The sequence below is a fragment of the Callionymus lyra genome, chromosome 8 (assembly GCF_982586985.1).
Source record: "Callionymus lyra chromosome 8, fCalLyr1.hap1.1, whole genome shotgun sequence".
Taxonomy (NCBI): Eukaryota; Metazoa; Chordata; class Actinopteri; order Syngnathiformes; family Callionymidae; genus Callionymus; species Callionymus lyra.
In genome coordinates, this window is record NC_141825.1 from 20,528,675 (window position 1) to 20,554,643 (window position 25,969).

The 25,969-nt window shown below is 35.5% G+C and overlaps 1 protein-coding gene across 1 annotated transcript in view; it reads right to left on the minus strand.

Annotated features, from left to right (window-relative positions):
• Positions 1-25,969, minus strand: part of tspan9a (tetraspanin 9a) — a 293,357-nt gene that overhangs the window by 261,280 nt on the left and 6,108 nt on the right. The window contains exon 2 of the mRNA XM_087796893.1: positions 12,268-12,325. The gene's annotated coding sequence lies outside the window, so the exon portion shown is untranslated. The remainder of the gene's footprint in view (positions 1-12,267; positions 12,326-25,969) is intronic.

Sequence of the window (25,969 nt, forward strand, 5' to 3'; positions counted from 1 at the left end):
AACTTTATCAGGCTTGCTTGTTTATTATTTAGATGTGCACAAGATACAACAACATCCAAAAATATTGTCGTAATTGTTTGCACTACATGATAAGTAAGTAAGTAAGTAATATTTATTTATATAGCGCTTTTCGAGACCAGGGTCACAAAGCGCTTAAACAATCAAAACAATACTCAAAAAAGTACATACTTTAAAGATCATAACATGATATAACGAAGGCTATTTTTTGGTACTATTGTTAATAAAAATGTGTGTATTCAATTTGGGAGTCTTTTTTTACCCTTGCGGAATCTAAAATGGTATAAGTGTTGAATAATCGAGTATCGGTACCGAGTTGAATATTTCAGTATTATAAAAGCGCAAGAAAAAAAACAACTTTTAAAAACAATTGAGGAGGGAAAACATAATTTCACATTTCATGTTGGCTTTAGGAATTCCACTAGTGTCAATAAAGTCTTGATGGTGTTAGAAGACAGCTGACAGACACTCTCACACACACCCCAATATTATAAAGATCTCTCTCACACACAGGGCCCCTTTCACCTCCGTGTTAACATGAGTTTTTGACCTGCGTCTCAAATCCAAACATGCATGACCACTTGTATTGACATCTGCTTCATCATGTGTCTTTAGTGACCAACACCAGAGTCTAAAATGGGTCACGACCTATTCCTGCTCAGCACAACTTCCTGGTCTCCATGTGCCTTGATGAGTGAAACAAATCCGTCTGTTTGTACACAAGTTTGTTAAATAAAATAAAGAGATGATGCAATTAACTTATGTTATATCTAACTCTATTGAATATTCGCTTTTATCAATATGACTGAATTGGGTCGAACCCTATTATCCTGTACGCATATATTGTGTCAAGGACGGAGAAGAAAGAGCAGGAATAAATATACACATACAGATAAATAAATGATTGACGATCAACCCTTTAAATTATTTAACATAATACTTTACAAGTGTGTTTGTCAAATAAATAATACACAAGAAGTTCTCGGTGTTGGAAAAATGTTACATAGGCTTAATTTAATGCAAATGATTCCATTTAAATAAGTAAATCATGTGTGGCCGAGGCGTGTGATTTCATGTCTAGAAGTCACCACGCAGCACTTTTCACTTTACATTACCTACGCAAGCAAATCGTATGCAAATCCAACGTGAATATACTTCCATGTGGCTCAGGGGGTGCATTTACAAACAAAACCTCTGTGTTGTCACACGAGATAAAACATGGATGTAGGTGGAAAGTGCTCAGGGGATGACAACCAATAAGTAGACACGATAGTAACTAACGTTAAAGTCTGGCAATTCCCAGAGTTTAACAAGGTTGCCAAGTAAAACTCGATTTCAGTTTGTAATATAAACTGGAGTATTTTATGCATTTTTACTTTTAATACATTTTGGAATTTAAACGTCAACATTATTCAACATTCAAACCGAGATATCTGACTAATAAGTTGATGAACTGCATTCACAGTTAGTTGTTTTTAGCCTAGTAAGTTAAGGTTATCTCAGCGTCAGTGAGTTTTTAAATAGGATAATCTACCATCAAGTCACCACGGTTTTAACTCTCATTTTCAACATATCAAAATACATATTTAAATAAACGTTTCATTGGCACAGGTGAAGTGGTGAGAAATTTAATTTATTTTTTTTGTAAAGAGGTTTGTTCTTTTATGTAGGCACTGCTTTTCTTTCTCAATATCCCGCCCAAAGGAAAATGCAGTTTTTCTTTGGCTTTACCTTTGGATTGAGTCACAACATACCTCTTGAAATGAAGAGTGCAAAAATGAACCCCAAAATATTTATAGACTCGAGAACGTGGAGGAGAAAGCGAGAGAAAAGCAGTTTTCAGAGTTTTTCGTTATATCTACTGAGGGGGCTCGGTAGTACTTCAGGGAAGCAACAGCGGGAGAAAAAATAAACTAGGAAAAAAAGTGAAAATATTCGGTCAGCTAACAACGTTTATTCGAGTGGGAAAATGCATTTGATTTTGGTCCCTTTAGGTGAAAGTAAAGTGACAAATTGTTCCCAATAAAATTGAAGCTTAATTAGTTTAGTAATATATGGTAAATAATGACATATTGCTGCGTTGAGGAAGTGATTATAAAATCATAAAGCATAAATAAAAAGCTTTGTGTGATGATTAAAATGCACTGAAAAAGACACAGATAAAAAACTACTTTATATACTGTATAGATATTCAAAAACATACACAGATGTCAAAACACCTTGTATATGGATATTTAAAACATACACAGATGTCAAAATGTGTTTGAAAAAGATGCACGAAACATTGAAAAGTATCTTTAGTGGTAAGTGAATGGTAGTGTGTCTTTGTGTGTCCTGCAACGGACTGGTGTCCTGTCCAGGGTGTCCCCTGCCTCTTGCACAAAATAAACTGGGATAGGCTTGAGATGCGAAAAGAAAATCTTAATGCAGGGACCATTCAATGCTGAGAGAAGAGTGAAAGGGTGATGTATTACAATGATGCTCGTTTCCCTCTAGGTCTTTGCGTTATTTCCTTTTATCTATTCTCTTTTTATTTGCACTTTGTCATCTCTTTGCACATTGTTCTTTTTAGTTGCCCTTTTTTCTCGTTCTTGCTTTAATGATACTTAGGTACCCTCTACTGTCTGTTATGAACTAGAAATCCAATATTCCCATCTCGATAAAAGAGATCACCAGAGGAATAATAAAGTCTATCTAACAACATATACAGTAATAGTAATAAGAATCAGATTATCATGATAGTACCCGAGATAGATTGGCAAATAAGAAGACAAGACCACTAGAGGGCACACCATGTGGTATTGAGAAAGTGTTTCTGTCTCTGTGTTTGTAGCAGCATCATTCATCTACTACCATGCTCACAGTTTTGCAAAAAAGGTCATATTTTTACACAAGGTTTCCAAAAAGGTCAATGCATTGTCTTCCACTGATGCATTGTGTTATTCGCAAAGTCAACCTGTGGTGTCCTTGAACGCTACACAGAGAGTGCTGACGACAAACATGTGAGTCAATGGAGGGTAAACACTTTCTGTCAAATAACTTTTGATATGCACTTTTAGGAGAAGACACAAAAGCTACCAGATGTCTTCCTAAAGTAGCCCTGAAATAATGTGTATGACTAATGCCATCGCGCTGTAATCCATCTGGATATTAAGCTCTTAAGATCACATGCAGTCCCCCCTCTCCCACCCCTCCATGACTTTTCCAGAAGGGCAGTGAGGACCTTGCAGGGGTGGCCTGCTACAGATATACGAACAACCCTGTGAATCTGGCGGCCTGTAGCTATATTTACCCCGACCGCAAGCATCCAGGCACATCATGATGGATTCTATTACTCTCCCACGTCGCAGCATACAGTCATGTGAACGCCGACCACGAGCTTCTGGGGCAGCGAGCGTCCTTCCTGTCAAGCATTCCCAGCCCTTAACGCCACCACGGTGAAGTACAATGAGAAATGTGTATTCAGTATCAGAAGCTTGCAAGATCATCTCTTGTTTTTCATCTATTTATTATTAGTTATACTGTCACAGTTGAATCATTTAGTTCAGCGTGATCTCATAACTATATTGGGTGGAACTAAAAGGATGAAATAGTTCCAGATCAAGTGTTTTATTATATAAACTTTGTTAAGAAAGGCATGATAACACATGAAAACATTGTCCTAGAGCGGTAGAAGTTGTTCATTCCTACACTGGTAGAAAGTCTGACTTTTGTTTCAACTCAGCGAGGCCTCCCTCGTTCTCACCCCTTCTACGGCTCGGTCGTCCAATCAGACGTGTCAACTTTATCCTTCTTCTAATTACAGCCTCTCTCTCATCCGGAAGGGGTCAGAGCACTATGTGCTCGACACCCACCGGGGGCGTGAGGCTATTGAACGCCGGCCAGATCCGGGATCAATAAGGAGACGATGTCGAAGATCGGCTCGCGGAGGAGGAGGAGCCTGTACGATGAGGAATCTCTGAACTGGGAGATCACATGTTCCAAGTATGTCTCGTCCGTGGACAGTGCCTGTCAGCAGCCGGGGCCATGAGGCGCACACACTCAACCCTTGTGTGATGTTTTTTCTGATGCTTGAAGACGGTGCCAAGCAGTGAAGAATCTCATGACTAACCAATAGTGGGGAACGATCCAGCATGTGTATCATCCGCTTGACCATGTTAGTCGCTCCGCCTGAAATAGACTGACAAGCGTCAATAAGGGCAATTCCGTCATTGAGAGTCACCTCAATCTGACTGTGCAAATACACAAGAGGGGCTTTTGAAGCCAGCTTATGCAAATTGAACACAGACACAGTGACACACACACACACACACACACCGGTTGAACCCAACATGCACTTAAAATGCATTGATAGATGGTTTGGGAAGTGACAGAGCATGAAGAGCTTATAAAGAAAGGTGTTGTTGAGAGCAAAAAGCAACTGAAGATTTGCCAACACACGTTTCTTATTTCTGCAGCGCCTCTGCAAACCTCTGCATCCAAAAAAAAGTGGGTCTCGCTCCCTCCTGCGTAAAATCCAGAGTCACACTGACCTCTGGTGGTGTCACCGGCGCTTACTGCAACCTAAATGAGAGATCATTTGTTCCTGGAGTCTCTTTTTTTTTTTTTTGCTTCAGAACATCGATTTGAGGTCAGCAGCAAAGGTCTAAGAGCTCTCAGGTGATCGGGATAAATGGCCACGGGGAGCCGTTCATTCTAGCCTCATGCGAAACGCTGTCTCAGCCTCACTCTATCTCAGCTTCACTCTTGCTTCCAAATTATCCTCCGGTGAACAATATTTCTTTCAGCCTCCCCCTCTCTCCTTCTCTCCAGCTTTCATTCTTGCTTCTTTTTCAATACCTCACCCACCTCATTTCTATCTCCTGCCATGGATATACCTTTCAGGAAACCTTCGTTTTTACACAATTTATTTCAGGGTAGAGCTTTCAAAAGCATGTTACAAGTCAAACCGTATTAAAGTTCAATATATATATATATATATTTTAACATAAAAAAGTATGTTGTCTTATGAAGTGAGCAGTGATAGTATCAAGGCAAACATGATGTGCTTTTATGAAGTTCATCATACATCTGTAGTGTTTTATTAATGCTGTATTCTTAAAGACCCACTAGATGGCACACATGGCAAGGTGGAATTTGAATGAGTTGGTGCTCATTTGAGTTGATGCCATATAATGTGAGGTAACAAACAATATGTGTTTAGGTTAAACCCAATTGTTAAGATCTGCTGCCTTTTTAAGAAGTCGAGTCTGTGTACTGAAGTTATATAATGTGTCACTGTATAGGTACAATGCACAGAAGTTGACATGTCAAACTAATGGTATACAAAAGTATACATATATCTAGACAAAATAATAAGGTGTACCTTTCCTTCAGCAATGTTGTTTTTCCAATATTTTTTTTATGATATATGGTTACAGTAATACATAGTGTGTGTCGTTTCTTTGTGAGCATCAAGGTTTTCTGATTGTAAATCCGAAAACAGATTCACATTCCAGTCACTTGGCAATTTCATCCAACTCCGGCACCAGCTGCCTTCCAGGTTATTCTATTTTCTTCAAATCAAAGTTGATGTCCATGCTTGTTTTGCTCTTGTTGTGCTCGTTTTCTTTGTGTGACTTTCGTGTACAGACACCACAAATGCCCACTTGTCCTTATTTAGTTAGTTTGCTACTTAGAATACACATTTTTATAATTATTTTTATTTTGTTATGTCCAGTAGGGCTGCAATAATATTGGATTCATGATAATATTGGGCACAAAATTTAACAATTACTAACTTTTTAGCATTAATAGGATAAGAAATAACAAGTTTTATCATTAAAAAATGTTAAACAGGCGCTTTTTCTAATTAAGCAGATGAAAATCGACCAAAATACCAGTCTACAGAGACATTAAGACAAAGTATTTGGACTACTAACTAAAATAAAAATGAATGAAAAGATAAACAAAAGGATCCACGAGATGCAATTCATACAATTTTAAAAGTAACTAGCTTGTCTAGCATTGTCTAACTCACTTCCCAGGAAGTATTCTTTAAAGTAGTATTCTTTAAACGCATACATTAGAAGATAACTGTTAACGGGTAGAATAAAATGTCTAGTTGATGACGTTGGGGATAACTAAAGTGTTCTACAAGCCCTTGTTACGCTTGTTACTTGGTATCCACAATAGCTAGATAACTACAGTGCTATTTAAGGTACGAGTCGCAAAGAAAGGTGTAGAAAATACTGTGCTACGTCGTTTTTTAACAATATTATCTGGATTTTTTTTTATTGTTACTATGATCTATGGTTTACCCCTCTTGGCCTAGTTTCCAGTCCATTAACAGTAAATAAACGTAATCGTATTGTCTACGTAGAAGCCCTACTTATTATGAATCACTAAATATATCAGGCAACATAATATAAATGAATAATAAATACAAAGAAGCGTTAGTTATATTACTCTTTTGAATATGTTTATGAAACATATTTCAGATAATGAGCAAATGCAAAGTAAATGTATAATATTTGGTTAAAAGAGACACCTTCTTGAAAGTAGTTATCCTAAGTACAAATGTTATTTAACTCCAACTTTCAATCCATCAAACATTTTCATGGAAAGCACAAGTAGGAAGAAAACACCAAAAACAAAGTTGCAATTATGACTTCATAAATAAGGAAAAGCACTGACAGTCTCCAACCAAATATTTACCTGTTCGACAAGTCTGTGTGAATAACAATCATACATCTGCTGGATAGAATTGAAGCAAAAATAAAATCCTCTCCGCCAGTCAAAAAAATCTCTATCACTCAAACTCATATTTGAAATGCCTGGAGGGCTTTTAAAACTTAGTTCCTTATGGAATTGTGAACAACTGGCATTTGAGTAAGTATTTGAAAGTTTTTTTTGGCAAAGATACTTTTGAGGTCAAACAAGTGAAGGGCGTTCAATCAAGCAGAGTTCAGACGAGAAGTAGCTCGATAACTAAAGAGACATTCATAGAGGATCTATATAAAAAATACATTTTGTCAGAGGGTACCTGAAGGATATCAGGGTAGAGAGGACGGTGAAAGACAATCAGTGGTTTGATTAAGATAAAATTAGGCGGTGTCCATGTGAAGGATTAGTACCTGCTCATCTATGTCCATCCTGAAATCTCATTCGACACACGCCAGAGGAAAGAAAATTACGAGAGATAACCAAGTAGATGGAAAACAAAAATGTGGAATTTAAAGCAGACAAAGCGTCGTGAAGTCATCGTGCTTTTCCACATCGGATCTCATTAAATGTTTTCAGAAATGATCACATTCTGTAGTTGATACTATTGTAAATGTACTGTAGAGATAAACATGTTAAAGATCGGCCCTTACTTATGGTTGTTCCCCCCCATTCCTTGATAAGTATATAGTTTAATCTTCCCCGCAATTTTCTTCCTCCACCCCAGTTGTCAATCAAAGTAAGGACAAAATAATTTCATCAACAAGCCCTTATTATATGAGAAAAACAAGATGAAATGCATCGTACAAGATGGCAGTGACAAATAAAATCCACGGTTCACAAAACAGAAACGGTGAAAAATGATTTTCTTAAACTTAAACCCGACGAGTTTTGTTGAATTCTGTTTAAAATAAATCATCTGCATTTCATTGACACGGACAAGAGTGATACCTTAAATGACTAATATCACCAAATTAGGAAAAGAAAATGTTTTTTAAAGAAACAATGATAGAATTATAAGACTTTTTTTTGTGATGTTTGCCCTTTTTCTGGCCGGATTTAAATAAAATGTTCATGGGTACATGGGTACAACACTTGTGAATAGACCAATGACAGTGGCTTGTTAGTTTCCTCCAGTGGTTAAGTCTTCTGGAGTACTGTATGCACATATAAGTACATACAGTACTCCTGTCTTTACTACATCAGATTATTGTCTTTAATCTGAACTGAGGGCAGATATTACAAGCTCCATTCCTTTAAACATTTTTGTCAACTCAAGTTCAGGATTCATAACATACAGAAACAATTAACTAAATGACTTTTGTAATGCAAGTATTAAAACTGAAAAATTAAAATTAATTTAGTAAAAAATAAAATAAAATCATCATTTCATCAAAAGATCATTTTATACAACCGAAGAACTAACGGTGTCAGATTCATTATGTAGCTTGTGGTGATTGACAATAAGCAAAATACATGAAACATAGTCATTTCCAGTCATATATTAAGAGAGTACTTTAAATTAAGTTCATATGATAGGAGTGCTATCGAATAGGTTGGGCAGATAAAACATTTTTAAGCCAAATGCATCAGCATTGCAATCACAAACTTGAGACAAATGCCTGAATATACTTTGTTCATATGTCTGTTTGTCTATTCTCGGACAGGCTGTATTGAAATAATATATATGTGGCAGGAAAACAACAAAAAAGGGTTAAGTGCATTATCAAAATATTTCCCAAGAACGAGTTAGAACGAGAGCGATGTGACCTATTCTTTCCTCTCATCTCATTGGCATGTACTTTAACGTGGCAGTGAAAACATAGGCAGCAATTTGGTTTGTTATACCGTCTGATGAAACAACTAGCCTATGGAAGTAATATAATAAAACCCCTCTTTGATGACTAAGGAAGGTAGAAATTAAACATTTATGAAATGTGTTTTCAAATCCATGTCTGGTAACACGAGGTAAGATTGAAACCAGGATTCTTTTGAAGGCAAAACACTTGTTGAGGTCTGCTCACACAGCTGTCAAATTCAGTTTCAGGATGAAGTACAGAGAAGAAAAGTTTTTTTTTCTAAACAGACAAAGAAAAGACTAGATGGCCTGTGAAAAATTGGCTTTTCCGCCCACTTTCACATCAATTCTCTATCTGTATTATTTCAATGTTTTCATTGTCATAACATAGAGCCTTAGAAAGTTAAACTTGCTCATAATAAAAAAAAATGAATTCAATATTTGTCATTAATATATTTCCCCATGGTATGTTTAATAGCAGTAATAATAAATGGATGTTTTAATGCTGTGTTGACACTTGAAACATAATATGTATGTTAATATGTTTGGAAATATAAGATAGAACTCATGGACTTAGCAGTTACCAAGTTACCAAGCATAACCAAGAATAGATTGAGCAGATTAAAAATAAAAAGCAACTGCTACAAAAGCTTGAGAGTCTGATATGCCCAAGAAAGATTTAAATTGACAAACTTATGTTTCCAATTTCCTCTTTTCCTTTCCAAACAGATTTATTCGTCTTTGTTGACAGAGATCACAGATGGCACAACCATTGAACTGCAGAGGGAACGTGTTTTTTATACACTTGCAGATGTTTTTGGAAGTGTCATCAAGCTCCAATATTGTTCCCCTGTGCCGTTCAGTATTTAAGACAAAACAAACATTTGATAACCTCTTTGAAGTCACTTCATCTCAATTCAAAACTTTTAGAAAAACAAGTACATAAAACCAAAAATGACGGCATAGGACAGCAACAACTTTCAAAGTCACATTGTCCTCCTTTAAAACTAGTCTAATAATTTTCATTAAACAATATGGCTTTGATCTTAATTTAATGCGTCAAACTCAAGACCCAGGAGGCCAAATACAACCTGCTGCGTTATTTAATGTGCCTCATGATAGCTTGACTTGAAATAATTCACAAAGAAATCTACCATAATGGATGATAATCTAGTGTCCCACAAAGGCTCTCCACCTTTAAATCAGTGTTTTCACTTAAAGGTTTAACAGGCAGAACATGTAAAGGAAGAGGGATCTTTGGCGACAGCTACAGCGATATATTCAGCTCACAATACAACAAGATATATTTCCATACACTTGTATAGTTTTGGAACAATTTGAAGGGACACTGAATTTCCGTGACATCTTGTGATTGTTCCACTCACATTTAAAAAATATATATATATTATCATACTATCATCTCAATCACCACCAGGATCTCGTGGGCCTTTATTGTTAGTTAAGCAGCAGACGTAATGTAATGACTGCTGCCATCTAGCGGTCAGAAGTATATTTGCAACAACAAAATTAACAAACGCTGTGAGCATTTGCAAGTTAATTGTTTGTTTACACAGTTTATTGGAATCTAGGCCATAAAATAAATATTATATTAAAAAATATTATTGATGTTAGTGATGTTGAGCATCAACACAGTATGTTGAACAAATACTGATATATAACAATGTTATTGTTTCTAGTGATGAAAGAGGAAATAGTTTGAGGCTTTTTTGTGTTATAAGACAAAAACTGTACTTTCCGAGTGGCTTTTAGAAACTAGCAAAGACAAGATATTAAAGATTTTTATAAACAAATTTACCTGAATTTTCTGTAAGGTTACATGTTATATTATTTCTCCAAATATATCCATAATAGATTAAACTGGTTTGTCTGTAACAAGAGTTTTTTTTTTAAGGTTGAGGTATTAGGTTGGTTTCTGAATGAAAATCAATTGTATTTACACTGTGATGATGGATCAAATAACAATCCATCTTGGGGCTTTTACGATAAATTGTTTTCTTGGTTACACAGCTCAGTGACAGAAATAAATAACAACATTATGTATTTACAGTGGTAAGTGTTTGCCGTAGGACAAATTCAAGTTTGCATGTTGAAAATAAATGTGTCAGTAAAGTGCACCTTGTGGTGTAAATGACTCTGGAGACTCGAGTATGGTTTTTGCACTGTAATGGTCAGAGAAAATCACTTACATTTTCAATGTAAAGTGCACTACATCATAGGCTGGTACTTTAGTTATTCAACCTATTTGACTTCCAATTGCTTAGATACGGATAGAGTCTCATCTCAATAAAGTAATAATAAATATTCTTGATATTCTAGTCATCCGTGAATGTCAAATATAAGAGGTACCGAAACAGGGATGGTCAAATTCATAGATGTCCTTTTTGCATCACAGTCCATCTTAAAGAGTTGAGAAATACTCTAGCCCAAATAAAAATAAAATAAATATTCTAAATAAATAAAAAAAATCCTACATTAGAGGTACTTCAGAAAACCCTTCAAGTCCAACGTGTGAAGAAACTGCTCTTTATTTTCATGATTTAATGCCAGTTTTCTTGTCAAAACTAAGCCAAAAGACAAATATGCACTTGCTGGCAATTGGTCGCCATAAGCCATTGTTTAAAACAACTTTATCAAGCTTGTGGAATGTTTCTGGATGCTATCCAAGGAGGACACTGAGTAAGACGAGTGACCTATCAAGAAAAAATGTTTCATTTCTCTTCCCCCTGTATTTTGGAACGGTATATTTATTTAATGTAATATTATCATATATTTTTTTAACCACTTTTAATCTTGAGTTCTATAAAGTGCAGAAGGTTTTATTTGGGAAGTATTTAATAAAGACTTTTAAATCCTATGATAAAACCTACTAATAATATGTCTCTAATAACTACAATTTCACCTTTGGTGCTGTGCTGAATTGTCCTCCAGCAGGATCCTGAACCGAACACTGATGACCCCATTAGTGCACAGACGTGAGCGGCCCTCCTCTCAAGCTGCGAGTGGTCAGATAATTGTTCGGCCTAAAAGCAGTCCATTATCTATTTACAAAACGCAGCATTCAACACCCACGATACTCAGCCCAGGCTTTTCTCTTACAACACAAATTATATTTTACTTTAATCAGATCTCAGTTTGCCAGATGGAAAACCAATTCCACTGCTACATATTCAGTGAGGGATTCATAATTTACAACATTTATTATTCTGGCTCAGAGTTAGCCTCAAGTTTTTGGAACTTTTTAAAAGTAAATCTCTGGTTCTGGCCAATTACTTTTAAAAGGTTACTCTAGAGGCCTTGTCGGTAAAGACTGTGCGAGTGTTGTGTGTGTTAGGAGCTATTTCCTGTGGTCACACACCCTTAAGTGTGGAGGTGGACCGACAGGAAGTACAGCCATACCAGAGCAGAAAGTCAGAGCTCTGTCAGGGTCAAGTGTTTCCTGTCAAGTTCATTGTGTATTCAATTACAACACGCGAGGAAATACTGACAACCTGCTACTACTGCTCTAACCTGAAAATAAACACCTTCAGATCTTTAATTTACTCACTTACAACTCATTCTTTGATGTGAAATTGAACAGAACAGATGCTCGTGTAAACCAACAGTTCTTTCCTCACTAACTATTGTGCAAACCAGACATTTTCCTTCTGACCGCAGGTTGACGGAAGAAAAACAGAAACCTGCGGGCAGAGCTGAAGTCAAACAGAGTGGAACATGACATGATTACTCACCGGCCTCTGCACTGGTTGAACACAGAAGCTGTCGGCTCTCTGCCTTCTCTGTGACAGCCTGCCAAACAACGACAGGAAGAACAGAGATTGAATCAACTGCTAATTGGAGAGGTTTACAAAGCGATAATGGCACAGGCAGAAAAATACCGCAGTGGAGAATACTGGAGAATAGACAGGTCCCATTTTTTGAATACACTTTTTTGTTGTATAGTTCCATATATAAAACTTTTACCAATAACAAAGAGGCTAACATCATGTGTTGTGTCACACTCTTGAGGGGCCCTTGGGACAAACAAGAAACTGAGACAAAGAATAGGAATATAAAGAAAAAGTCATAAGATAAGATTCCCTAACTTAATAACATCAGAAAGAAATGTCCTACCCTTGCCTTACCATGCCCGCATAAGTACAATAAAAGGGCCACATCTGGCTCCTGGGCCAAAAAGAAAACACATTACTAAGCAACTAGGGGTGTCAGTGTCTACACGTGTAAATAGTTACATGGATATCAAATCATAACGGTTTATAGTACACGTTTCTCTCATCTGCTGTTGACCATTGAGGCTTTTGACGAGATACTGCAGTCCGTAAGTATAACCAGAAATAACACATAAGGCTTATAAGACTCCCTTTTGACTGCTGAGAAAATTTTAAAATTTAAGTAGGCATAGCCTTAGAATATACTGTAAATGACGTTCTGTTGTTTATTAGTTGGGTTGGCAATAATTTAGTACCCATCTGGGTCTCCACGAAAATATATATATATATTGTCCAATAACTGCTGGAGAGGTTTTGCTGTAAAGGGATTGGTTGAAGGTGTTTCAACTGAGAAAGAACCCTTTACTGGTTACATAGTACTATGCAAAAAACAATCAGAGGGAACAGCAATACACTTAAATATCCATCAGAGGTAAAGACAAGATCAAATAAATTCAGCATTGCTTTCACCATTGTCCCAGTTTCAAAGGTATTTGTTTATAGCAGTGTGCTTCAAAACTTCATTCAACTATTTCAAAGAAACAGCAGTAACATTCTACACCATCTCAGACCTGCTGCTAGGTCACAAACAGCAAATTGCTCTGCATTCTAAGGGTGAGAACTGAACAAGGTGAAGCTGACAGCCTCGGTTTTCAATGCTCATGAAACAAAGTCCCTGTACACCTGAGCTCAAAGCAAACTCTCGCCTTTTAATTCAGGCTGAAAGCTTTTTTGTTCACTCCAGAATTAATGAAAATTGAAGGATGTTTCTAATAATTTCATTGACAGCCTTTTGATTGTGTTCTTATTCTGTGCACCTCTTCAAATGTTCTTTCATTTTGTTTGTCAGAAATGTAGAAAAGATGTAAGTAAGTAAGTAAGTAATATTTATTTATATAGCGCTTTTCCAGACCAGGGTCACAAAGCGCTTTAACAATCAAAACAATACTCAAAAAAGTATATACTTTAAAGATCAAGATAATACTGAGAACAACACAGGAGTTCCAGAAAATCAAGGAAAAGCCTGAACAAATAGAAACGTCTTAAGATGTTTCTTAAAGGAGTCAGTAGATCCATCAAGCGCAAAGAGAGAGGAAGATTGTTCCAAAGCTTAGGAGCAACAGCCTGAAAAGATTTCTCTCCTCTGGTCCTGAACCGTGTGCGTGGAACCATAAGAAGATTCTGATCCACAGACCTCAGAGCCCGAGCTGGGGTGTAAGGCTGGATCAGATCAGTGATGTAAGGATATATACTGTATATATATATATATAGATGTAACCAACCAATGACAATGAATGCACTATAAAAGGAGCGAAACAATGTGTCAATAGACAGTCCCAAAGGCTTCTTCTCGCAAATGACTTACAATAAAGCCTGAGCCTATAAAAAAGAGAAGTTGGATAACCTCAGCTTTGGCAACATGACAACTCTCATTCACTGCTGAGGGTTTAGTCGGAGGCGTGTATTTCCTCCTTGCAATCTGCCAATTGCATAAGACAGTACAGGCGCGCTACAACCGGAGGCTCTAACGTCAGTGACCACAAAATCAGTGCATCTGCTTCCAACATAAGCCGCGATTGTCCAAAGGCATTACCGAAAATCCTGCCCTTCACACCACATCAAACCCATCCTTGCATATGTTTCAGCTGTGGAAAAATGACAGGATAGGGTAGTGGAAGGATGAAAAATCAAACGGCGTGAATGGATTGAGTGTTTGGAGACGCATGTGATGAAAAAGTCAACTAAACTGCGACTGATGTGGCATTAATTTCCCTACTTCCCGGAGCACTTGCACAGTTCCACAGCCAAAAATGTCAGGGAAACATTTGCTTCCATTTCACTTTTGCGGTAACAAAACTGTAGCTTTATTTGGTCCCGCTAATGAGGTCACAGGCTTCCAAGTTATGAATCAAAACTGAGATGAAAATCCTTTCCACCTCTTGGCGTTCTGTGCTTCAGGGGGAAAACATTTCCTTTCTTTTCTTCTGGAGAAACAACTGCACTGCTGATATCAATTTGGCCTGAGTGAGATAATAGTGCAATAGAGGGAAAACAAATTGAAAAAAAACATTGTTGACCTAGAAATAAAAACTGGACAAATCACAGCCTGCATAGAAACAAGAAAACAAAACAAGTTTGATTTGTTTCTATTGAATTGTCCTTGTTTAGGTTCAAGGCACCCAAGAGGGTTAAAGGTTCCCTTTCAGCTTGAGACAAACTAACTGTTTGTAGTGTAAAGTTGCACATGTGTGTTTACCTTTTCTCACACAGTGCAAAAACATACAGGGATTGATTGAAAAGTTGTGTGTCTCTGCCATAAGCTGGCTACCTGTTCAGAGTGTCCCCTTGCCTCTTACCCTAAGCAGCTGGGATAGGCTCCAACCTAATGGGATCCCAATAAGGGGATAAGCAGTAGAAAATGAATAAAAGGTAAGGTAAGGTAAAACTTTATTGATCCCTCAGGAGGTCTCCTTTGGGAAATTGTTTTTTACCAATAGCCAGCAAATTTTCATAAACAATAAAAAATAATACATAAAAAATAAAATAAGAAGAACATAAAGAGGAAGAACAAGATGACACAATCTAAGTCTAAAGACAAAGACAAAGGACATAGGTCAAGGAAAAAAAAACAACAAAGACAAAGATACAAAGACTAACATGGAACAGAACATCCAGATACTCTCACTCCACTCCTGCCCCCGAACTCAGAATTGTACAATTTAATAGCCCGAGGGATGAATGAGTCCCTGAGTCTATTTGTTTTGCACCTGGGTAGGAGCATTCGTGCACTCATTCTGCTTCTCTGCTCACTGATGACAGTGTTCAGAGGATGACTGTCATCATCCATGATGGACAGTAGTTTGTTCAATGATCTCCTCTCAGCAACTGTCACCAGTGAGTCCAGCTTCATTCCAACCACAGAACCAGCCCTCCTGATCAACCTGTCCAACCTGTTGACACTCCTCTTGGACACATTTCCACCCCAACACACCACAGCATAGAACAGGACACTGGCCACCACAGACTGGTAGAACATGCAGAGGAGCTTCTTGCAGATGTTAAATGATCGAAGCCTCCTCAGAAAGTACAAAAGAAGGTCCAGTATCAATTCCCTTTTTAAAATTAAAATAAAAAACAACAAAAAACACATTTTTAACATTGAGATAAGCAACATTACACATCGGTGTTAAAAGTTTTTGAAAAATAAATCTATAAACAATAAAAAAAATTGTAAAATGTTGATAAAGAAACAGACAAATGCAATTTGTTGATGCGATAACATTTACACATTAGGTTTAAACCCTGTGTTGAATGACCTGAATACACTATTCTGATAATAGTTTGAAACAGTGGTTCCTAACCACTGGACAAGGGACCAGGACCGGTCTGTTAAACATTTGTTACAGGGCCGAACAGAAATAATAAAAAATGTATGCTGTCACATTGATTATCAATCTCTAAAACATCTAGAGTTGAATTACTGTCACAATCTCCTTCTGAGTAAATCTTTTCGGTGATTAAAAAGTTAGCCCAGTCCTATTAAAACGCCGGACTTTCTTCGGACCAGCATCAGTTCGTAACTCAGTCCCCTGGTGAATCCTGACATCTGCTTGTACTACCCGTTTGTTGCTTTTTTCCCAGTTTCTGGACGTCGTCATCCTCCTGGCAGCGTTCTGTGTCAGTGCTTTGTGTTACTATTTTTTCGAGTTATTGTTATAACTTGCCCTCCCTTTGATTCTCTTCCTTCAGTAGATTGTTCGTCAGGTTATCACTCCATTTCAGAATCCCCCTGTTTGAGTTTGTTTGGACTTTTTATTGTGAGAAAGATACTATGTGGACGTTTGAGAAAGGTCTTTGTCGCCATGTTGTAGACATTTTATGTCACTGTTCTTTGTTGTATTAAATACATTTTTCACTGTTTTATTAACCTTATTTTTGTTGTAAAAAAAAAAGCCTGTAAACTAAAAAAAATGAGTAAAATATAAACTCCTTATGAAAACAACCTGCAGAAAAAGAAGCGCAAGCCTCCTGCTGATTCAGCATTATGGTAAGATATATTTACTCATGCACTTAACGTTTGTTTTTTTGCTGGTAATGCCAATTTTATTTTTGCTGCTTTTATCTGAAGGCCAGTCCATGAAAATAATACAAAAATAAGGCCAAAACCTGGCTGAAAAAAAGGTTGAGGGCCCTGGTTTTAAAGATGGGGTTAAAAGGAAATATTGATCAATTGATTATATTGACTCATTGTCACATCGAATGTAGGAGTAAGTTGAGTTAAATAGGTTGGACTGCTGGAACTACAATAACATGACATCAGAAGTGTACTGGATAAGATAAGAAGTCATATGAAAGACTTTTATCTCCATTGTTGACAAAGCATCTAAAATAACCCGAAGCATATTTTGTTTTCCTGTTTCTCACGGTTTGGTCTTTTAATAAATGTCATTCCATTCACAAATATGAATGATATCGGCAACATCCCTCAGCTCTCATGCAACTTAAACCTATTCATGCACTGCTATTTTGAAGAACTAACCACAGGATATTGTAGCAGAAACTCTCCTAATGACCTCAGTCTATATTGAGAACACTCCCGTCAGGAGAATATTCTACGACTATGTCCGTTCTTGCAGCTAAACTAGCTGTTGTATACAATTCCTCAATCTTCATCTTACATCCTTTTCTGTCTGCACGTCTGAGGTTATTACGGTTTTGACATTTTCCCCTGAGAAAGTCCAGCCAAGCAGTCAGCCCCGGAGCCGGACCGCCCTCCTGTAGCCCGCGGAGCGGACATTCTAAACAGGAAAACTGGATCAGTGGAGATAAAATTCTATTTATATTCTTGCAGCCAGGCATCCTGATCAGATCACTGAATACAATCACATGATGAGCTGGTGCCTGAGCAATGTTGGGTATGGATGACAGTTGTTAAAAACATATAAATAAAAGATTAATTTAACAATAGATCATCATTACAACAATTGTGACGGTGTCTCTGTAATTTTTCACAGACACTGACTTTCCAAAAGTAGTGTAAATGTGCATTGTTATTGCTAAATGGTACCAGAAAAAAAAACGTTACAGAAGCTTCAATATTTATTTTTTTTTACTATATCTATCAGCAAATTGTAAAAAAGGATCTAAACGAAGTATAACTTGAGGACAGGGGGCAGTGAAAAAGTGGGATTTACAAGATGTGAAACATTGTCAGTTGTGACCTTTTTAGCAATAAGTAAGTAAGAAATATTTGTAGAGCGCTTAAACAATCAAAACAATAAAATATATGCTTAAAAGGTCAAGACACCACCGAGACAAACACACGAGTCAAGGGAAAGCCTGCAAGACTAAAAGTTCAACATTTAACACCCAGGCAGGTTTTTAAGTTTGGCCCTAATGTTAGACCTTTCAATAGGATTTATTTTAAAATGAAACATACGCAATATAGAAACAAACTTAACTTGAATATTAAAATTGTTATCACTAATTTATTATACTGAGACTTTTATCTACTTTTTACTTACTTACTAATATTAAGAGTGTTTATTCATGTTTCTAATTAATGTTTTTTTAAAGTGAGGCTAAGTAACCATAATAAGTGCCTTTTTTTTTTAGTAAACCACATTTTTTTAGACAAATAATAAGTTTATGAAGACACTTTTTTCTAATATATTAAACTTTTCCATCTGCCACAATATGACTTTTAATTAAAAAAAATACATGTGAGGGCTTTCTTCAGCTATTTTTAGGTGAAATTAAAAGTATTAAAAAAGTATTGATCAATTGCAGAATATAATGAAATCATATCTCAATTATTAATTATCTTTTGACATTAGTTTGTATACAGTATGAGCCAAAATACCATGTCTTTGTAAAAAAAATTCTTGGACACTTGGAACAACCACATACACATATATTAAAAAGAAAAGAAGATGAAAAAGATTTCCTCAGGTGGGCAGGCAAGGCTTCTCTTGGCTCCATTATCTTTTGAGACCAAGTAGAAGAGCTGCTTGAGATTTATTTTGCCATATTATCGCTCCTTTTTGCCATGTCCCACTCCCAGCTGTGTCCAAATTGAGATCTCTTAGTAGTTTAGCCAACTTATATTTCGGATAAAACCCCACAAGAAGTCTCAATATGTCACCATATTCATTCACTTAACTTCTATCCTTGACATAAGACATACAAATTCAACACTTGGGATTTCTGTTGTAATTATCTTAGTGAGATTATTTTCAGATGTTGAATTTTTGGGGAAAATGAAACACAACCGTTCATTTTACTAATCTGAAACAGAAGTGGAACAGCAGTATCAACAATATGTCTGGAAACGATAATATGGTGAATTCCTGAATGCACATAAAAAGTATAAATAATGCCTTCTGGAGAACAAGGAGATGATGGAACATCTGTAAGATTTGTCGGTGGCAAAACATCTGTAAAGACGCTATTGCATCACATGAGGAGTATTAAAAAAATAACACATTTGTAATAGTTTTCGAAGTCTTGAAATACAAGTAAATATTTTTAAAACATTATGAAAAGAAATGCTTCTGGGTTTGATTTAAACCACCAGCTACTCATTGACAAGTTAATACCTTAAACAACTTCCAGCTTCATCTTGAAAATAACGAGGACCATCATGGACTGAAACTCAGACCATAGCAATGTCTTATCTCAAACATATTTAATATAATATGAAAAATAAAAATAAAAAACAATATTACACATCAATCTTTCTCTAAACATCCCCTACTATCAGAGCTTGAATTGCCATTATCAGAGAGCCACAAAATATTAAAAAATTAAAATCCTTATGGAAAAAGTGACTATATAAATACTTACTTGGAAACTAGGATATGGAAATTTTAAGTGATGCATACGGTCTTCAATTCTCCCCTCAAGTGAAGTTAAGTCAGGGAAATCAAGATCTGAAATCTAAGGGGCTTAAGGTAAATTATTACTTTAAAGACTTTCCTAGCTGAGAGTGGTCCATACATTTTTTTGAAGATATTAGGCCTGGGTAACATATTGACAAAAGCGATAAAAGTTTAAAAACATAACCAATTTTATTATCTATTTTTTTATTATTATTTTTAATTGTTGATTTTTTTTAATAATATACTGTACTATTTGGCCAAATTTGCAGCGATAGAACTACTTGAAACATCGTGAATTTGCCAACAGTAAGACATGTTCATGCATGTACTCTTATTGTGACCTTTTTGAAGTTAAAAATAATTAAAAATGTAATTTCTGTGCATTTTTCTTCAGATTCAGTAATGAGATAAATATTTGTTAATGTGAGCTTTTGAAGTGAACGTTAGTGGATCAGCTGGTACTTTCATTCCAGGAAGGGAATTGTTGTTACATGTAAGTTTTTAAAGATAATAAAAACCAAGCTTACTTAAAATGCATCTCTTGTTTTTATTTATGTTTTTTTTAATATGTGCGAAGAGAAAATCTGAAGGAATCTTGAATCAATTGTATTAACCTTATACCATATCATGTGTGAATCCACATGATCCATACATAAAATCACTTCTCAAAACTAAGTGTGAGTTTTTTACCATTCTTTATAAATATCAGAATGAAGTCTAATAGACACTGTTCACATGAGTCTGTTCCTCCCAGAAAGATGCCGACAGCATAAAGAGGTTCTCTCTCTTCGGATATACAATAAAATGAATATTTGTTTGCTACCGTTGTTTGGTTTCATAACAACATTCCCTTGCAACAGTCCTGGAATTATCCATGCAACTAACCCACTTTAGGCAAATAGTAGTTTCCTATGTGAGGGCAGCTCTTGGGCTAGAGCTTATCTTCACACTCCTATTGTATTCTATTGTATTCTAAGAGCAGGAAACAAGCCTCCATTTGTCTCTTCAAACGACACCAAGTTATAATTCTCAAGTCTCAAATGAGGGGAAGTTGACACAATAGTTTCCATTAACAACATGAATGATTGAAGTGTTTTTATTTTCAGTAGGAATAGTTTCACCCACATGCATCATTGCCTTAAAACATGTATTGAATAGGGATTTGCTATGGCAAGAATCTAGTGATACGATATGCATCTCAAGACATGGGCAATGATACAAGTAGTACATAATACTGTCTTGAGTACTTAACTCTGGTGTTGCAGAATTTACAGAGTGCATGAGTCTTGATGAAGTCATTACTACTTTCAATTATTTTGCATCCAGAATATGTCCGAACATCAGCTTTAAAACTGTATCCTCTCGTCCTCAGTCATCAGGAGATTTCCCCATTCCTGCCAGAGGACGTGATAACTACATTGTCCGGACGATCAATTGCAACACGAAAATGAACACAATGCAGTTTATATTTGTATTGTTTATTGTAAGTAAAAATTGATACATTGCCATTGAATCAATACCATATTGTTAAAAAGTATAGCTATTTCTTACACACTTGGCATTTAAGATCTGGTATATAATTATTATAACTTGGCTTGATTAAATTAAAATCATCCCAGATGGAACCAAGAAGACGGTTCATTATGAAGCAATTATTGACATTTATTTTGGTTTTAAATTTGGCACATGAAACATGAGGAGTGTGTTGCATAGAACATCCTTTTCAACGCATTTTACACTGAAATTTGAGCTGTCAAAGGAGGAAGACTTATGAATCCCATAATTTTACTCAAGGCTCATGTGTCATATTGTACTTTCAGAAAATATATTTTGACAGTATAACAAGGAGAAGCTTTCTTGATCCACACATGGAACAAGAGCTAGAGTGAGTTTCTGCCAGACACACTAACACATGTCGTTCTGTTCCGTTGCCATCGTACCACTTAAATAAAAGCAGATGAGGGGAAAAAATGTTTTCAGTTATGTTGTTTTTTAAAAGCAAAAGGTCTCACCTGGGAACATATCTGGTCAATCGGCAGTCTTTTATATGTCCAAGTCAGCCCCATTTAAAGTGCTATTTTCAGGGCTCTTTTCTAATGTTGTTCCTTCACGCTAGGCTGGGAAAATACAGTTTCTGAGACAACAATGAGGAGAGAGCAGTAGCTATTCAGTGCAATTATTTGGGCCCAGCAAGCAAAAGTAATGACTTTCTGATTCTCCTGCAATTACAGTTTAAAAAGTGATCACAAACTCAACATATTAGTGATGCAGAGACTTGACAGTATAAAAAAAGAAAGTACTTATTATCTACTTTAACTTATATATAAAGATTTCTCTTTGCAACAAAAATGCCTGTGACGTTTATTCACAAATTAATAATTAACACCAGAATTTTGACAAACTAAAATTACAAGCCCTGTTATTTTTGCCTTTTACTGTATTTTTGTTTCATTGCATGAATGAATTAATCTCTAAAAAAAAATACTGTAAACAATTAATCGTAAAAAAAAATTAAATGTAAATTACTTAATGGAAATAAATGTAATAAATGTGGTCCAGGCAACCAAGGAGAAGCATAAGCATGTTTTACAATGAATTTATTCATGCACTGAAAACAATTAGACAACAGCATTTATTTGATTTATTTTGAAATTTGATGTTTTTTAAATATTCAAAGTCTGATTTTGAGGCTGTAAAAATTCAGTGTTAAAAATGTATATTCAAAGTCTGAAGGCTCACATTTACTTGTAATAAAGTAATGATATGTAAATATATGTGTTAAAGGGAATTAAATAAAATATAAGAATATGTTATGTGCAGCATACCTTTTCAAAAGTTAATAATAATAAAATAATTCTATAGTCGTATCTAAACCAGAATATTTTATTATTAACATATGGAAAACTTTGTAGTAATAGGATAAAAATATAGATTATATTTAAACGCATCTAATTGTTTGATGCCAAAATGAATGTTAGGAAATGAATACTTTGGATACAGTATATGAAATGTATCGGTACGGTAAGTTTTTATACGTGTCATTTAACAAAAAAATAATAATCTAGATTTGTTTTCCGAATATAAAAAATAAACAGAATACATAAAAAGATGCTAAATTGCTAAGAAGAAATACTAAAATATATGTAAATGTGGTGGCTGAGTCATGGTGCAGCGGGAGAACCGTCTTCCACAATAATATACACAGTTTACTTTTCAAAGGTCAAAGTGACAAGTTCAATTCTCTCAACACCACTAAATAATATATAAAGTGAACGATCCAGCGAACATCCTGTTACTTGCTCTCACAAGACCTCTGCAAGTACTTGAGTTCTGTTGGAAGAAACAGTTTCACTGCTATGAATATCATATCATCTCAAAATCCCTGAGAATACCACATATAATACCTTAGAAAAATGTTGCTAATAAAATGCAGAGAAGAGCTGGACCCCTTTAAAAGTTCATAATAGAGGTGTCTTTGATAAGTAGAGTTAAAATCTCAAATCCAAGTAGAAGAATATTCATGTGTTTATGGTACAGTATGCAGATGCTAGTGTATACTATGAGATAGGTGAGAATATAATGGATGTTAAAGGGAAACTAATGTGAAAACCCAGCTCTTCTGACACGTTTCAAATGTTCTTTAAAGTCTTCATTCAAGAGAAGTTAATAAACAGAGTCCATTATGTCGTAATAATGGCTTCACTCCTCCTGTAGTAGCGAAGAATGACTTGCTTCTTTATTTATAAACATCCCTTGGAGGCGGAGACTCACTGAATTCATTTCCTCTGGAAAAACAATATCACAATCAGACTCATACTTCATGTTACAGAGAATTTGGTAAATATATATTTTATTCGTCCCACAACATTGATGGATAAATGATTTTGGCCCCTTTGTGTGAACCTCTTTATGCCGTCGAAATTTTGGCACCCCTGACGTACAATATCGCAATATATCAAAATTGTGAACCTTTGGATTAGGACACTGATACTCCATTACTTACTACAAAAGAAATGTGTAACCATGGCCGAATTCAATGGACAGTGATCAACATTAAATTAGTTTTTGAATTGATTCATAATGAAAAAGAGAAAAGACTTTTTCTTTAGCCAAAGTTCAGTGGGTTTTTTTAGCCACTGGGAACTTAATTACCACACATTTCAACAGAAGGTATATTGCACACAAATTCAACTCCTTCACAAAAGAAAGGGTGAAGATATCACTGAGAAACTCAAGACAAAAGCTTTGGTGCATTCCGATGAGCTAAGAACACAGATGTTGGAGCTGATAGACCACGGCCAGGAAATTCTTCAAGCAAGAAGGTTTGCACTTAATTGTGACACGCATCTAAATTATATAAACTAAGTGTACACATCTGTTCTCTCTCCTACAGCACCATGGTATCACCTCATAAGCCAGAAATAACTGCATGAAGGTGAGAAACAAAGTCTGGAAACACTTTTTTTGAAATCCATTTTTTTGTCTGCAAGCTTTTGAGCCATTAACGTTAATTTACCCACACAAGCCCACGCACACTTTAATGGAGCCTCTAAATAGGGAGTGCATGAAAATAGCTCTTTTTATTTATTAATTTGTTTTTTGGCAGTGAAATCTAACTGTGAAATTTGAACAGGAAAGCAATTTGAAAGTAAATACATAAGAATTTAAAGTAATCACACCATTACTAACAAGTACTTACTCATGGCCGCATATTAAAAATATATATGAATATATTAAAAAAGATAAGATGAGGATAATTTAAAAAAGCAGCGTCGAAGTAAGTTCATAGAATAAATGAGGTTGTTAAACTATTTGAAATGAACTGTATAGATGAAATATAAAACCAATAACATTTTTAAAGCCTGAAGCTTCTGAAACTAAAAATAGTTACACTTCTGAATTACATTTTATAGTCACAAAATACGACACCACACGCCCTCCTAGCAGTAGAAAATAAAGTAAAAATGAACATAATTGCCATTGCATTTGTGCGCAGAAACTTGAAGCTTAAGACTATAAACAATCCAACCATAATGTCTGGAATCGTCATATCAGGTTTTAAGAGTTTTATCTTCCTCAATATATCAGTTACATACACCATCAACAAGACTAGAAGAGTTTTTATGAGTTTTGTTCCTGAAGGGAGTTTAAACTTGAGAAGTTTTTTATTGTCCAAATATCATGTGATTAAATAATAATTCTCAAACCAAAAACAAGTCAACAACTGAGGACCACAGCACATCACATGAGAATGAGTAGCAAAAGTTAAGTAAAGTGATTAATAAAGAGAAAGCTGTTTTTCTCTCGTCAGCAGCAAAACTGTATTTTTATTTTTTTAAATAACATAAGTTTATGCTCTTGTTTTAAACTTTTATGTCATATTTCTATATTACATATAATAACTTTATTGGGGAAGAGGCATTTAAGGTATTCCTTACCAGGATGCAAAACAATTATATTATATATATATATATATATAAGTTTATGCTATATATATATATATATATATATATATATATATACTATGTGAAAGGTGTTTTGTTTTGAAATAAGTTCATATTTTTCTCTGAAGTAACATTAGTCTGACTCTTGACACGTCCAGACGCTACTTTCAGTAAAAAATAAACTATTTATACTAGTGAAAATGAATAACCAGTCCACGTGCAATAAAAAGTGGTTCACTAACCCACTTAAAACCCAAGAAAAATAAAGAAGTTGGTTATTTATTCTTCACTGGAGATCACAAGGAAATTAACGTGGATGATACTGTAAATAAACGTATGATGCGTAAGACATTTTGAGAATCTCTCACTCTTTAGGGAGTCACACACTTGTCCGAGACACTTCCTTCTATACACGTACCATATGTTCATATCTCAACAGCTGTTTCATGTTAAACAGGTCTGTGACTTCCACTGTAATCTCTGCTATATATAAAATCTTTGTTAAATTCTCAGCTATAAACTCTGCTTTAATATCACTCTAAAAAAAGTTGTAAAAAAAAGAAAAAACACTATTGTACTCACTGCAAGTGTTGGCTAAAGGGTTAGTTCACACAAAATTCAAATTGCACTAATTTTCACAGACTTTTTAGAGTAATGGGCAAAAGAGTCTATGGTAATGTTGCGACTGATTCCGACATGTCTTTATCCAAAATGAAGCACTTAAAAACATCCAAATCCCTCCATACTGCTCGTCTGTACCGTCCCTCTTGTATTAAAGACTCAATAAGATTAGTAAACGTTTCAGAAAACCCTTTAACAAGACTATATTTTGAGATTTTTTTAAGCGGACGATGCTAGGCAGCCAAAACCTTGCACATGCGCACAGGTGCTTAAATGAGG